This window comes from Camelus bactrianus, chromosome 17, assembly GCF_048773025.1.
Source record: "Camelus bactrianus isolate YW-2024 breed Bactrian camel chromosome 17, ASM4877302v1, whole genome shotgun sequence".
Taxonomy (NCBI): Eukaryota; Metazoa; Chordata; class Mammalia; order Artiodactyla; family Camelidae; genus Camelus; species Camelus bactrianus.
Genome location: NC_133555.1, coordinates 4,086,313 through 4,100,112, shown reverse-complemented (window position 1 = coordinate 4,100,112; position 13,800 = coordinate 4,086,313). Strand labels below are relative to the sequence as shown.

At 47.8% G+C, this 13,800-nt stretch overlaps 1 long non-coding RNA gene across 2 annotated transcripts; it reads right to left on the bottom strand.

The window, feature by feature from the left end:
- Window positions 1-207: 207 nt before the first annotated feature.
- LOC141573757 (uncharacterized) lies at window positions 208-13,638 on the bottom strand. 2 transcript variants are annotated; one of them, XR_012499820.1, is made up of 3 exons: window positions 13,519-13,638; window positions 4,362-7,510; window positions 208-3,906 (listed from the first exon to the last, which is right to left on the bottom strand). It is a non-coding gene; the product is annotated as an uncharacterized LOC141573757 (long non-coding RNA). The 2 variants fall into 2 exon arrangements; XR_012499819.1 differs by lacking the exon at window positions 13,519-13,638 and adding an exon at window positions 10,794-10,935.
- Window positions 13,639-13,800: the final 162 nt, after the last annotated feature.

The following is a 13,800-nucleotide window of genomic DNA, read 5'->3' as shown; positions in this document are numbered from 1 at the left end:
GATCAGATCAAGAATGCAGTTGTAAGACCTTTTCTGGAGACCTACGATGCGTTTCAGGGTGTGTCAGGTAGACCCTCTCAGCTAGACAAAAGGCTTCTAAGAATCTCTGAAGACGTGTCCCTTAGCAGCCTGTATGTGGCCCAGGGGGTCTGTTTTGGGAAGAAATGTGGCTTTCGTCTTATGTAGTAGACAATTAAACACATAGGAAACACACAAAAGTTTTCATTTTACTAATTTGGACTGAGAGGAAGAGACATTATATACAGTTTGTATACAGTTGTCTGTTGGTGTCTATAGGGGATTTGTTCTAGGACCCCCACAGATACCAAAATCTATGCATGCTCAAGTTCCTTATACACGATGGCTCAGTATTTGCACATAACCTACACACATCCTCCTGTATACTTTAAATTATCTCTGCATTACTTATAATACCTAACATAATGTAAATGCTATGTAAAAAGCTGTAAATACAATGTAACACTATGCAAATAATTGTTGGAGGGGCAGTGCACTGGCAGTCCCCCGGATGTCTCTAGCTTCTACTATGTTTGCACCAAACAGAACCAGGGACATCCCTTGCTCCAGCCTTGACCACCCTCCAACCTCTTTTCCCATCACCACCTTTGGCACCAACCTCTCAGCTATCCTCTGGCTCCGGGACCAGCCAACACCTTCTTCTGAGCTTAGCTGCTAATTGCAGATCAGCCATGAGCTCCCAAATCCATCAGAATTATTCCACCGCGGTGGAGGCTGCCGTCAACTGCAGGTCAACATGCATCTACAGGCCTCTAACACCCGCCTCTCTCTGGGCATCTATTTCCACCGCAGCCATGTGGCTCTGGAGGGCATGGGCCACTTCCTGCATGAGTTAGCAGAAGAGAAGCGGGAGGGCTCAGAGTGTCTCCTGCAGATGTGTGGCTCCCAAGCACTCTTCCAGGACATGCAAAAGCTACAGAAGCCACCATGGCTCTGGAGGAGGACCAGAACCAGGCGCTTTTGGATCTGCATGCCCTGAGTTCTGCCCGCGCAGGCCCCAGTCTCTGTGACCTCCTGGAGAGCCACTTCCTGGATGAGGAGGTGAAATTCATCAAGAAGATGGTGACCACCTGACTCACCTCTGCAGGCCGGGCTGGGCGAGCATCTTTCTGAAAGGATCACCCTGGGGAACAGCTCGGAGCCTCAGGAGCCCAGTGGACTTTGACCAGACCCTCTGGCAACCCCCCTGGTGTCAGGGCTTCTGCCTGCAGCCACTAGGCAGCTTTTTAACCACCCTTGGAATCCTCTCCCAAGCTGTGGATCAAATGGAAACAATAAAGCTTTTTGCAGGAAAAAAAAAAGTTATTGGAGTGCAGCAAATTCAAGTCTTGATTTTTGGAACTTTTTGGAATTTTTTTTCCGAATATTTTGGATCTGTGATTGGTTGAATCTACAGACGTGGAAAATGTGGATATGGAAGGCTAACTGTATGTGTGTATCTATACATCCACATGTATATGTATATACACATGTATTTTTTATGGGTAAAGGGGGTCAAAAGGTTAAAAAAAAAAAACCCCAAACTTAAAATAAAAAAGAGAATAGAGACATTATAAAACAAAAAGTGGCCTTTGTGACCCCTAACTGCTTAAGGGCAGGAATCAGGCAAACATGAACCATTTCTTAAGGAAAAAAAAGGATGACTCAGAGGGTGGGGCCCAGAGCTAAACAGAACCAGTCCCAGAGAGTAGACCTGGGCCCCCATCAACAGGCATTCCCTACCACTGGGGCAGAGAGAATTGCACCTGGCAGAAGTTCAGAATTGTGACGGGCCTGTGACTTCTCTGCGTCTCCCCTTTTTGAACAGGAGTGTATATTGTGGTGGTGCAGTTCCTGTCTCATCTTTATGTGTTGTGTACAAGGGGGCAGATAACTTCTTAGCCCACAGGTCTTCAGATCAAGAGGAGCCCTGCCCAAGTGCCTCATCAGCAATTGGATCAGAAACTGGATTTCCAGCCTGCCCCTGAGGCCGAAATGGGATGAGAGTTTGGAGGGTGTGGGACGTGGGGGAAAGATTCATCCTGCACGAGAGAGGCAGCTTGGGGATGAGACTGTGGCTAGTCTCCAAAGATGGCCCCGAAGGAATCATGCCTCCCAGCGTTCCTGCCTTTGTGCAGTCCCCTCCCACGTTGTATCTGGGTGGGTCCTGTGACCTACTTTAACCAGCAGAAGGCAGCAGAAGCGATGCCACGCCAGCTCAGGGCCCAGGAATTAAGGGGGCCTGGCAGTTTCAGCTTTTGCAGTTTGAGGAAACCTGAGCTGCCATGTAAGCAGTCTGGCTCCCTTGGACCAGAAGGACTGTGGGAGGGAAAGGCCTGAGGGAGAGGGAGAGGCCCTGAAAAGCCTTGGAAAGAGACAGAGTTTCAGCCTTCCCAGTCCTGCTGAGACCAGACTTCTAGCAATCCCCACCAAGCTGCAGACATGAGCGCGCCATCGTGGATGTTCTGGTTGGGTCTCCAGTGAACTACCTACCACTGCACTGACGTCAGGCGGAGCAGAACTGACCCCAGGTGATCCCAGTCAACCCAAAGAATCATGAGAGATAATAAAATGGTGGCATTTTTTCAACCTCTCAATTATGAGGTAGCCTGTTATGCAGTAAAGAACTAAAACACCATTGGCCCAACCCAGCCAGAAATTAAAGAACAAGCAAGCCCACTCAAGGTGTCCATATAATCGGCTTTCTGAGGCAGACAGCAGGATGGTGAAGGGTGGAGAGTGGATCTGGAAGACAGAGAAGATCAGGATAAGATGAAAAGAGGGCCAAGGACTATGCCATGAAGAACCCCAACATTTTACAGTTAAGCCTTTGCAGGAGGTCGAGCCTGCAGAGAAGACAGAGAAGATCAGGATAAGATGAAAAGAGGGCCAAGGACTAAGCCATGAAGAACCCCAACATTTTACAGTTAAGCCTTTGCAGGAGGTCGAGCCTGCAGAGAAGACAGAGAAGGTGCAGCCAGAGAGGCGGAAACTACTAGGTACGTGCACTGTCAAAGAAGCCAGGAAAAGAAGGTGATGGAGGGAGGGAGTGGCCCACCAAATCTCGCCCTGCTCAGATGCCAAGTCAGAGGAGCGCAAAGGCGTCATTGAGATTGCTGGACTTCAGAAAAGCCATTTAAGCTCTCCTTGGGCTTCATCCTCCACTCCTTCCTTGGTAGACGGCATTCAGTGAGGGGGTCTGTGAAACCAGAACTGAAAAAGGAGCTGGGGCTGTTCCCAAAGAGTGAAAACCCACATGGCCAGTAAACCCATGAAAAGGTGCTGAGCCTCATTAGTCATCAGGGAAATGTAAATTCAAACCACAATGAAATTCCATTTCACACCCACTAGACTGGCTATAAATAAAAAGTCTAACAATACCAGGATTTGGCAAGGATGTTGAGCGAATGGAACTCTGATGTGCTGTTGGTAGAAATGTAAGTTGGTACAACCATCTTGGTAACGGTTTGATATTAACCAGCGTGGTTGGGGATGTGCACAGTGTATTGGGCTACGTTCCCTGGGAAACAAATTCTGAGAAGGAGGTTTGCATGCAGGAGCTTTCCCGGGAGAAGGGGAGGGGAGGTGCTCTCAGGAACAACACCGGCAAGGGAATGAGGACAGCAGATTCCATACGGGGAGAAGATGAACTGTGGTGGAGTTGTCACAGAGACCTCAGTCACCGGGGGCTCTGAAAATAGGCTGGACCGGAGCTTCACAGTTGTCCTGACTTGATGGCAGAGGGTTGAGCCCTTGTACCCCTGCTTTGGCTAGTCATTGGCTGGGGCTGCCCCCAAGGAAGGGTCCTCCCCTTGGACAAGGCAGCCCCATCCATTAGGGGCAGGACTCCTGGCAGCTGGAGAGTGGTGCCTCGGTCCTGCAGGAGACCTAGATGCACATACCACAGCGTCACTACAGTTCCATGCCATCTGCACCTCCTGCTTCATAAAGTAAGTTAACACCACTTGAGAATGTCTCCGCCAGGATTCTGATTCACCTCTTTTTCTGGGGAAACCTACGGTTAGTGGAATTAGCTACAGCTGGCAAGCTCATCAGCTCCCTCCTCTACTACTCATTCTAGACCCCTAGCCATCAGCTGGCTCTTCTGCTGGTCTCAGTGGCTCACCTAGCCACATGACCCAGACCCCCATCCTTGAGAGGTCTGATGCCCTGGTCACCATGCCCTTCTTAGTTATGGCTGCTGCACCTGTCTATTTGGCATCAAAATTGGTCAGAGAAGAACCAAGAAACACTCAAGAGGGTCACCTGGAGTGTCAAATGTATTCTTCCCCCTCCTGTTGTGTAACGACCCCTGTCTCCTCCTGATGTCACGGTCAACTCACCTGCTAGGAGGGTGACTCCTCTTCTTGCTTGCTGGTCCCTTGGCACAAGCAGCCTGAAGCAATCCAGTAGCAGCTAAGCTTAAAGTTTCATGCGACTCTTGTGCTTCCTGGTGGAAGCATCTGCCTGCTGGGAACCCAGGCCCTGAGACCTACAGAGCCTGGAGTTGTGAGGATGGGAAGCCCAGCTTCTCCCAGTGGCTCACTCAGTGCGGTGAAGAGGGTCACTCTCACTTCTACTCCGATGCCCAGATGTGCGTATTCCATTATTGCAGGCAGTGCCCATCCGTGGCTTTTGGCTTAAGGTGAATTCTGGAAGATGATGCTCTGTCCACGCAGAGTACCATTCCCCAAGTTGGTGCCTCAGTTGGATCTCTTTTTCTAGCTAAAGTTTTTTATTTTTAGGCCTATTGAACATTTTTAATATAATGGTTATTTAACATACAAACTTCAATCACAACCGCATCCACAGAACAGGGGAGGGAGGGCAGCGGGTTTTTGGGTCCCTGACCACTTCCCTCACCCGCGATCACCCTTGTTGCCCGAGAGAACATGGTCTTAGCAGAGGACAAGGCAGTTCAGCCAGAGGCTCGGGGCCGCACAGCCCACTCGAAGGTGGCCGGGGTGCAGTCAGCCCCTCCAACACGACGTCATTGCCACCTCTGGGAAAGCCAGATCCAATTAGGAGACAAAAGGAAAATCATTGCTCCCGAGAGGAACCTTATTGTCCCTCAGTATTCTGCCGATCATGCCTTCTGGGCACAGAACGGAGTTTTCTGGAGACTGTTCGCCTGATAAAAAGCTAAAACCCACCTGGGAGAAGAACAGAAATGAAATGTGAGACTACCTGCTACCAGGACTCCTTGCCTGGGACTCTAGAAAGCCGGAGTCGTGGATCTGCTCAGATGTCTGAGAAGCGAAGGAATGACAGAGCCTTTGGCCCAGCAGGGCTGGAGCCTTGCCGGGTAGTGACCAAGCAAGCCTGCAGGCAGGCTGGGGAGGTTTTAGTGGGAAGCAGCTTTTAGCCAATTGTTCTCCAGGGAGCCTGGTGGTACAAGAGCTTTCAGGCAGAATTTATTGCGTGTGTGGAAGAGAGAAAAGATAAAAGTCAGAAAGAATCAAGAACTAAATTACCTGCTTCTTACAGGTCTGCGGGGGTGGAAATAAGCTGATCCTTCTGGGTGGGGGGGAGACTCCAGACCTGTTCTCTTTTAGGGGCCCAGTTTGACTGGCTCAGATGTAGGTGTTAGCCCCAAAGTCCTCATAAGTCCAAAGTTCCCTCAAAACCAGCAGTTTCTGGGCAATGTGGTGTGTGATAAGTCAGTGGACCCCACAGTCATATGCCTCTGCTGCACCTTCTTTGCTGTAAAGTGAGTCCTTTGATCTAATGTGATGTTTTCTGAGTCCAGATGGCAGTGGGTCAAACACTGTGAACCTTTAGAGGGACTGGGACCTTGTAACCAGGCAAGGTAAGCCCATACCCAAAGTACGTGTCAGCCCCAGTCAGGACAGGTTGCTTCCTGGTAGAAGATGGCCAGTGTAACTGACTTGCCCCCAAGTGACTGGGGTGGGGGGTCCTTGCAGGATGGCGCCATGCTGACAGCTCCATGTCAGTCTTTGCTGCTGGAAAACTGAGCACTCAGCAGTGGCAGTAGCCGATCATTCTTAGTGAACGCTGGCTTCTATCCCTCCCTCCCTAACTTCTCCATTCATGAGCCTGTTGTGCCAAAACTGGGGTGGCGGATAACGGAAGCTGACTGCTGGCCTAGCTGAGTCACTCTTTGTTTGGTTGCTTAGTCCCTTTTCTGTGATGAATGCTTTCTGGTGGACACCAATACGTGGTGCAAAGATCTTCACATTTTGTATCCATTCCTGTGGGTCCACACACATCCTTCTTTCCCAGACCTCCTTGTCCCTGGTCTTCCAACATTGATCCTTCCTTTTTTCGCCACTGCCTGTAAATCTGTATTTATTCTCACCTCTGACCACTTCTCTGGCCTGCAGAGTGGACGCCCACGTGCACTGCCCAAAGCCCTGCCTATTGGGAAGATTCCGCCTCACCATTGTCTTTAAGGGTCACTGTGGAATGAGGCTGTAGTGTGGCCACCCTCCATTTCCAGCTCATCCCCATATACCAAACAGATCCATCTATGGGTCAAACTTGGCCTTTTCCCTCCTTGTCAGGTGGCCCTAGGGACATGAGATGGAAGCGTGTTGGCACAGCGCTGGTTGTTGACACGGGATGGGGTCTTGGCCACCTGCTTGTGCAGCTTACTTGTGCCCTCTGCCCTGCTTGTGCCTGATCCCTCGTGTGCCACCTGACCTTATGACATGGTGAGTCTGATCCCTGCTTGGGAGGGGCTGTTTGGGCTGCAGGATCACTAACGTTCCATGGTCAGATGCTCCATGTCTACCAGGCCCTACCCCAGGAGAATTCCCTGCTGCAGACTGAACGGCCTCGCTCCAGAACTCTGGGATCTAGATTGTGATTATCTCACGGGGGCTTGCCATCGAAATGTGGCGTCGTTTCGCTCTAATACCATAGGTTCTTTCAGGTCTTAGGTCCCAAGAGGCAGAACTGCTTGGAGTACAGCCTGGATCTTCTGCAGAGCTCTTTTCTGCCCAGGACCTGCTCAAAGCTGGCAGCCTTCCATGTCACTCAGAAGATAGGCTGAACAGAATTCTCAAGTATCCAAGATGCTAACTCCAGCCTGCAGAGGTCTGCCAGGTGCTGTCTTCCTTCTGAATGGTGGGAGGTACAAGATACAATCAGATGTCCTTTACTTTGAGGGGCTTGTCCCAGCATGCCCCAGACCACCGAAGCCCTCAAAACTACTGATGTGGTGAGCCACTGGAACTTAAGAGAGTTCATCGACCATCGACCTTGAATTCTTTTTGGTTAATTTTTTTTTTTTAATTTGGCATCCTTGAGTTCTTGTAGGGTTTATCTCCTACCCTCTGGAACCATGTCTTGTTCATCCAGTCCTGCGAATGCTATTTCACCAATAGAGTGGAACAATGTGATGTTTTGCAGACTGCCCGGAAGGACAAGTCCCTTTAGACTGCATGATGACAGAGGACAGGAGAGATAGATCGTAGATGTGTATCGCTGTCTGCTCCACATAAAAATGAGCTGTTTCTGGTCCTTTTTCCTGTCAGGGATGGAAAAGAATGTATAAGCCAGGTCAATGGTTGGGTACCGTGAACTTGAAGCTATGTTAATCTGACCAGCAGAGGTACCACATCCAACCCAGCAATGGCAATTGGAGCTACTATGTGGTTGGGTTTGCAGTAGTTCAGTGTCAGCCTCTAGGATCCACCAGGTTCAGCTGTTTTTTTTTTTTTTTTTTTTGGCCTGGTTTTTGCCTAGGTCAGATTCGTGAATTAAAGAGGGGACAGATGGTCAGATGGTGACCACTATCCCTGAACCCTTTAGACCTTACCTAGAGATCTCTGAAGAAGGTATTCTTAGACCCATTTGGCAGATGAGGAAATTGAAGCTTTAAATGAAAGCTTTGAAGGAAGATAAATCTTTAAACTCTTGAGAGTTATAAAAATATTTTATTTTTTATAAAACATTCTGCTTAGTCAAATCAAAGCATTTGCACTTAACCACTAAGCTACCCAGCCAAGAGTTGTAATTAGAGTGCATTTAGGAGAGTGAAAAACAAGATCTCACTGAATCCTCACATCCACACACACCAAGCATGATTTTTGTTAAAAGTTTCGGATCAAAGGGGGCCCATTTTACCTAATTCTTAAGAGTGGGAAATCAAACTCAGTCAAGAAAGTTTTGTTAGCTTTTATGCCTGGCAGCTTTGGGATGAGCTTTATTTCCAAAGCTGTACGCCAGGATATTTCCTCATTTGATTTTTCCAGGAGTGCGATGAAAAAATAAAAAAAGAGGAAAGAGTTGCCACCCCAAATTAAAATATTCCCTTCCAATGGGAACAATGCAGTATGAGGCTGTCTAGAGCCAACAGATGATGTAAATGATAAAGCAGCCCTGAGGTATCATGACTCTCTGTGTCGTCACAGGCAAGTCACCGGATGGGTCTCAGTTTCCTCATCTGTACAATGGACATAATGAGCGAATCTACCTCATAGGACTGCTATGTCTTGTTCACCTCTGAGCCCCTAACATGTAACTGAGCAGGGTTAACTCAGTTACTGACCCTTCCAGGGTCAGACCCCTCCCCCATATCCCCTGCTATACCTTTCCTCTGAAGTACCCAGATTATAGTATCTCATGCATATTTCCTGAGTTTTTCAGATGCTAAAAACCACCACCAAAAGGAAGAATGTAACTGCTTGATGATCGAGAGCATGTGGCCCCCAGGCCTTCTGGCGCCTAAGGGTTGATGGTGTTGACTGCTCTGTTCCCTCAGCATCAACCAAGCAGAGCATTGTGCGCAGGCTGATCACATATCCTGCGACCCCCTCCCTCACCTGGACTTTAAATATGCTTTGATGAAACCCTTTGAGGAGTTCAGGGTTTTCTTCGGCATGAGCCACCCAGTCCTCCTTGCTGGGCCGTGCAATAAGTCTTTCTCGGCCCCAAACTCCGATATTTCAGTTTGTTTGGCCTCATGGTGTGGCTGGCACATGAACTTGCCCTCAGTAACAAACATACCTAGTACAAAGTAGCATTCAGTGAATGTATGCTGAATGAATGAATGAATTTTGAAGATGAAATGAAATGAGACATTTGCCCAGCACATGGCAAACATTAAAATCTACAGTGGCAATTTGACAACAGATATTAAAAGCTTGAAAAACACACAGGTCTTTTGACTCAACAATTCCACTTCTGGATTTGGAAACTTAACCCTAACAATTTTAATAATTAAGATAATGAATTAATAATGATGACAAACTTAATTATTCATATAATGAATAATTAAGGACGCACCAAAGATTTAACTACAAGAATGCTCTTGGAAAAACAACCTAAATGTTCATCATTTTTCAGTGAGGCATCTAGACGTGTGACACAAAGAAAGACTTCATAAGGCTACACACTAAGGCAGTGGTCCTCAAGGTGTGGTCTGGGGACCAGCGGCATCAGCATCACCTGGAAACTTGTTAAAGATGAGAATCAGAAATTCTCAGGTGGGGCTCAGCAAACTGGTTTTTGACAAGCCCTCCAGGTGATGCACCTTCCAGTTTAAGAACCACTGCTCTAAAGTGTTACTAGAGACGGTTTCTTTGTGAGTGGGAGCATTTCAGTGTTCTTATATTTTCTAAGTTTCCTGGAGTAAGTAAGCATTACATTGCCAACTGACATGAGAAAAATACTCCACAATAGAAAAAAAAAAAAAAAAGGAAAAGAAGAAAAAGGAAACTTTGAGTGGAAAAGAAAGGGGAGAAAAGTTATGGAAAAAACAAAATTAACCAAAAAAAATTCCCACCTCCCTTGTTTTTTTCCTTTCCCCCATCTTCCTTCTACCCTCACACCAATGGGATGTTATGTATTTACAAGCTTAATTAGTGTCCAGGCTGTTTTGTAGCTGCTTTTTTATTTTCATTTAATATGAGCAGCATTTCCTAGGCTTCAGAATTATCATTATAAAGTGGAGGCATTAATGTTAATTATGACTGTTCCCTTGGCCACCTAAGTGTTCTGCTGTATTTTCAATTTTTTGCTCATAAATAATGCTGCAATCAATATTTGCATATACACTTTCCCCAGATTTCAAATTGATATTCAAATAGGTTCTCAGAAGCGGAGATGCTGGAACAAAGGGTAGAAACATTTTTACGACTCCTGCTAGGTGTTGCCTGACTTCACTTTCAAAAACCGGCTGCTGGTTTCCACTGCCGCTAAGTATTGTAAAGACTGCCAAACTCCAAACCGCCTCCCTAGTGTGAGGGGTTATGATTTTAAATAGCTTTGCTAATTTAATGGAGAAAATAAGTTATCTTCCTGTTGTTTTAATTTTCATTCCTTTATTAGAAACAACAGCTTCCCCTCTTTAAAAATAAACTAGTAAATATTTATTCTTTTGTGAACTGGATTAGGAGGAAAGCTCTGGACGTCTCACCACTTAACATATTCGGGCCTCAGTTTTTTCATTTATGAAACGGACTGATTCCAGAGTAGCTATGAAACCAAGTGAAACAAAGTATGGGAGAGCTCTTCTTAATGTATTCCTTACTATTACCCACCCAACCTAGCTTCAAGTGTTCCTATTTACCAATTTATTTTAAAACGTTCTGTTTTGTCTACAATCCAGAAAACTTCCACTACAGCACAAATCTTGAAAGCTTTCTTTTTTGCTACCTGGTAACTTCGAAGGCTCTGGACAAAGCCCCTTGTTAATTTCCTCCGTTTTTTGAGGGAAACCCTACAACATGTTTGGAGTTTTCCAGAGAAGAGCCCTCAGTCCTTATCTGACATGAGCAGGAAAAGAGCTTGGCGATGTGAGACCTCACCTTGCGTTTGGAGGAAGAGCCCCTCATCAGGAAAGGTCAAGGATGCTCTGAGACCCAGCAGAGACGCTCCGGGTGCCAGAAGCAGGGCTCGGGCACACCCGGCAGGTGCAGGAGCCCAAACGCCCGAGTTACCTCAGGGAGCGTCCTCCTCAATGTTTTCTCCGTTGCTAGGAAACCTCGCCTTACGGAGGCTCACTGGTTAGAGCCCCCCTGGTGTCCGTACCCCGTAATAGCACCTCAATCAGTGACTGGAACGTGCAAATGGGCTGAAGTTCATCGGAAACCACCGGGGAGATGGTGGTGGCATCAACCCTCCAAAATCCGTTAGGTTCAGGTTTTTGTGGTGGGTGTGTGTGTGTGTGTGTGTGTGTGTGTGTGTGTGTGTGTGTGTGTGTGTGTGTGTGTGTTAAAACATACATCACATAAACTTTACCATTTAACCATTTTTTAATGTATACTTGTCATTTGTAAATTCACAATGTCTTCTAACCATCACCATTATCCATTTCCAGAGCTTTCTCATCACTTTAAATGGAAACTCTGTGCCCATTAAGCAATAACCGCCCTCCCCCCTCCCCCAGCACCTGGTAATTTCTATGATACTTTTTGTCTCTATGAATCTGCCTATTCTAGTATCTCATGTAAATGGAATCATATGATAGTCATTATTTTATGACTGGTTTATTTCACTTGGCATAATGTCCTTCAGGTTCATCCATGCTGTAGCAGGTGTCAGAATTCATTCCTTTTTATGGCTGAATAATAGTCCATTGTGTGTGTTGAGCACATCTTTTTTATGCATTCACTCATCCGTCATTGATGGACAGGTGGGCTGCTTTTACAGTTCAGCTGCTGTGAATAATGCTGCTGTGAACATGGGTGTGCAAATACCTGTTTAAGTCCCTGTTTTCAATTATTTTGAGTCTATATCTAGAAGTGGAATTGTTGGGTTCTCTGTTTAACTTTGAGAAACTGCCAAAACTGTTTTTCATAGTGGTTGAAGCATTTTTTTTACATTCCCACCGGCAATGCACAAAGGTTTCAATTTCTCCACATCCTCACCAATACTTGTTATTTTCCCTTTTTTAGAAAATAAAAGCCATTCTAATGGGTGTGAAGTGGCACCTCGTTGTGGTTTTGATTTTCATTTCTCTAATGACTAACAATGTTGAGTAAAGCCGACTGCCGTCCCCAGTGTGAGTGAGCCTCATCCAATCCATTGTAAACCTGCTCTCTTGTGCTCATTGGCCATTAAAAAAATAACTTCTTTGGAGGAATGCCTATTCAATTCTGTTGCCTTTTTTATCTCTCATTTTTGAATTAGGTGGTTTGTTTTGTTACTGTTGAGTTGTACAAGCTTTTTTTTTTTTTTTTTTAATATATTCTGGATGTTAAACCCTTATCGGATGTCTGATTTGCAAATACTTTCTGTCATTCTACAGGTAGTCTTTTCACTCTTGATAGTCTCCTTTGATGCACCAAACAGTACAGGTTTATTCTTCAAGGGAAAATTGTGCGGGAAAAACACCGGGGCAAATAGCAAATATTGACTATAACCATCCACCAATTGGTCCAAAATGGAGCTCTGGGATCATCCTCGACCCCTCTTTTTCCCTTCACTTCTTTCATTCACTCACTCATTTATTTATCGAACAGACTCAGAGGCTGGCTGGGGAGACCAATATGGACAGAGGGGGTTGCCCTACTGCATATTAAAAACTCTGACGACGGGGAAAAAGCCGTGGTGTGGGTGGTGCACACTTCCAGTCAGACTGTGGGCTAGGCTTCAGTGTCTCCGAATCTACCCTCCCGCGCTGCTCTCGGGGCCCTGCCTCTCGTCTTATCCCGCTAGGTGCGCCTGCTGAGAAGCCAGCACCAGGATGAGACGACATAGGGAAGGATGTCATCAGGGAAAGCACCTGTAGCAGAGAAAACGCCACAGGAGTGGCAGGCTGGGAGGGCCTCAGGCAGATCTGGCCCCAGGTTAAGGAGAGAGGGAAGGAGGGCTGGGGGAAGGGCTTAGTAGGCCGGCCGGGGAGTCTACAGATGGTTTGGCAGGTGTCGGGGAGTCTAAGGGCGGTTTGGCAGGTGTCGGGGAGCCCACAAGCCAAAGTGTGCTGTCAGAGGCATGCCGTCCCTCCCAGGAAGGGGTCTGCTTAGCGTCCCTCCCATCTCGTTAGGTCTGTGGCTGGGAGCAGGGCCTCGGTGCAAACACAGATCCAGGCAGCCCTTGGTCAATTACCATTCCTGTAGCTGGAGGTCATGCTCATCCTCATGGCCCCACAGGGCCACCAGAGGGATTTTTCTAAAATGCAACCTCACGGTGCCACTCCTCTGCTCGGACACCTTCCCTGGCTCCCCAGTGTCCTCAGGCTAAAGTCTCAGCTCCTCATCCCAGCTCTCAAGGTCCTGCCAGGGGAAGGGGGCCATTTCCCCTGGGTGTGCCCTGGCCCGCTGATCCTCGCTCCTCCTCAGCCACGCTGCACTCATACCTGTTGCCCCCAGACGTGCTAGCCTTTCAGTCCTCCCTGCCTGCGTCCTCTGCCTGCAAAGCCCTTCCTTACGTCCACCTGGCAGAGCCCAGCCCCCACGTCAAGCACTTTGCCCAGCTAGCAGCATTTCTGGCTCCATCTCTGGTCCCGCCCGCCCAGGTCCCCTGGAGTAGACAGAGGGCTCCCGGGCCACGGCAGGAGAAGCAGACAGCAACTGCCCCAGCCCTCCTGACCTTCTCTCCTTTCTCCTCTCAGCGCGAGGGCTTGGATGGCCTCGAAATACTCCCACACCCGTGTCCTCCCTCCGCTGTGGTCACAGCAGAAACCAGCGCAACCAGAGACAGCCGCCTACTCCACCCAAGCCCTCCGCCCCTCCCCCCGCGCTTCGCAACCCTGCCTGCCTGGACTCAGGATTCAGCGCTTTATTTTTAGACTGCTTGTTGGACTGGGGCTGCCAGAATCTGTTTGACGCCTGAGGTGTAACCAGACCCCGCTGGCACTGGCCTTGAGCTGTG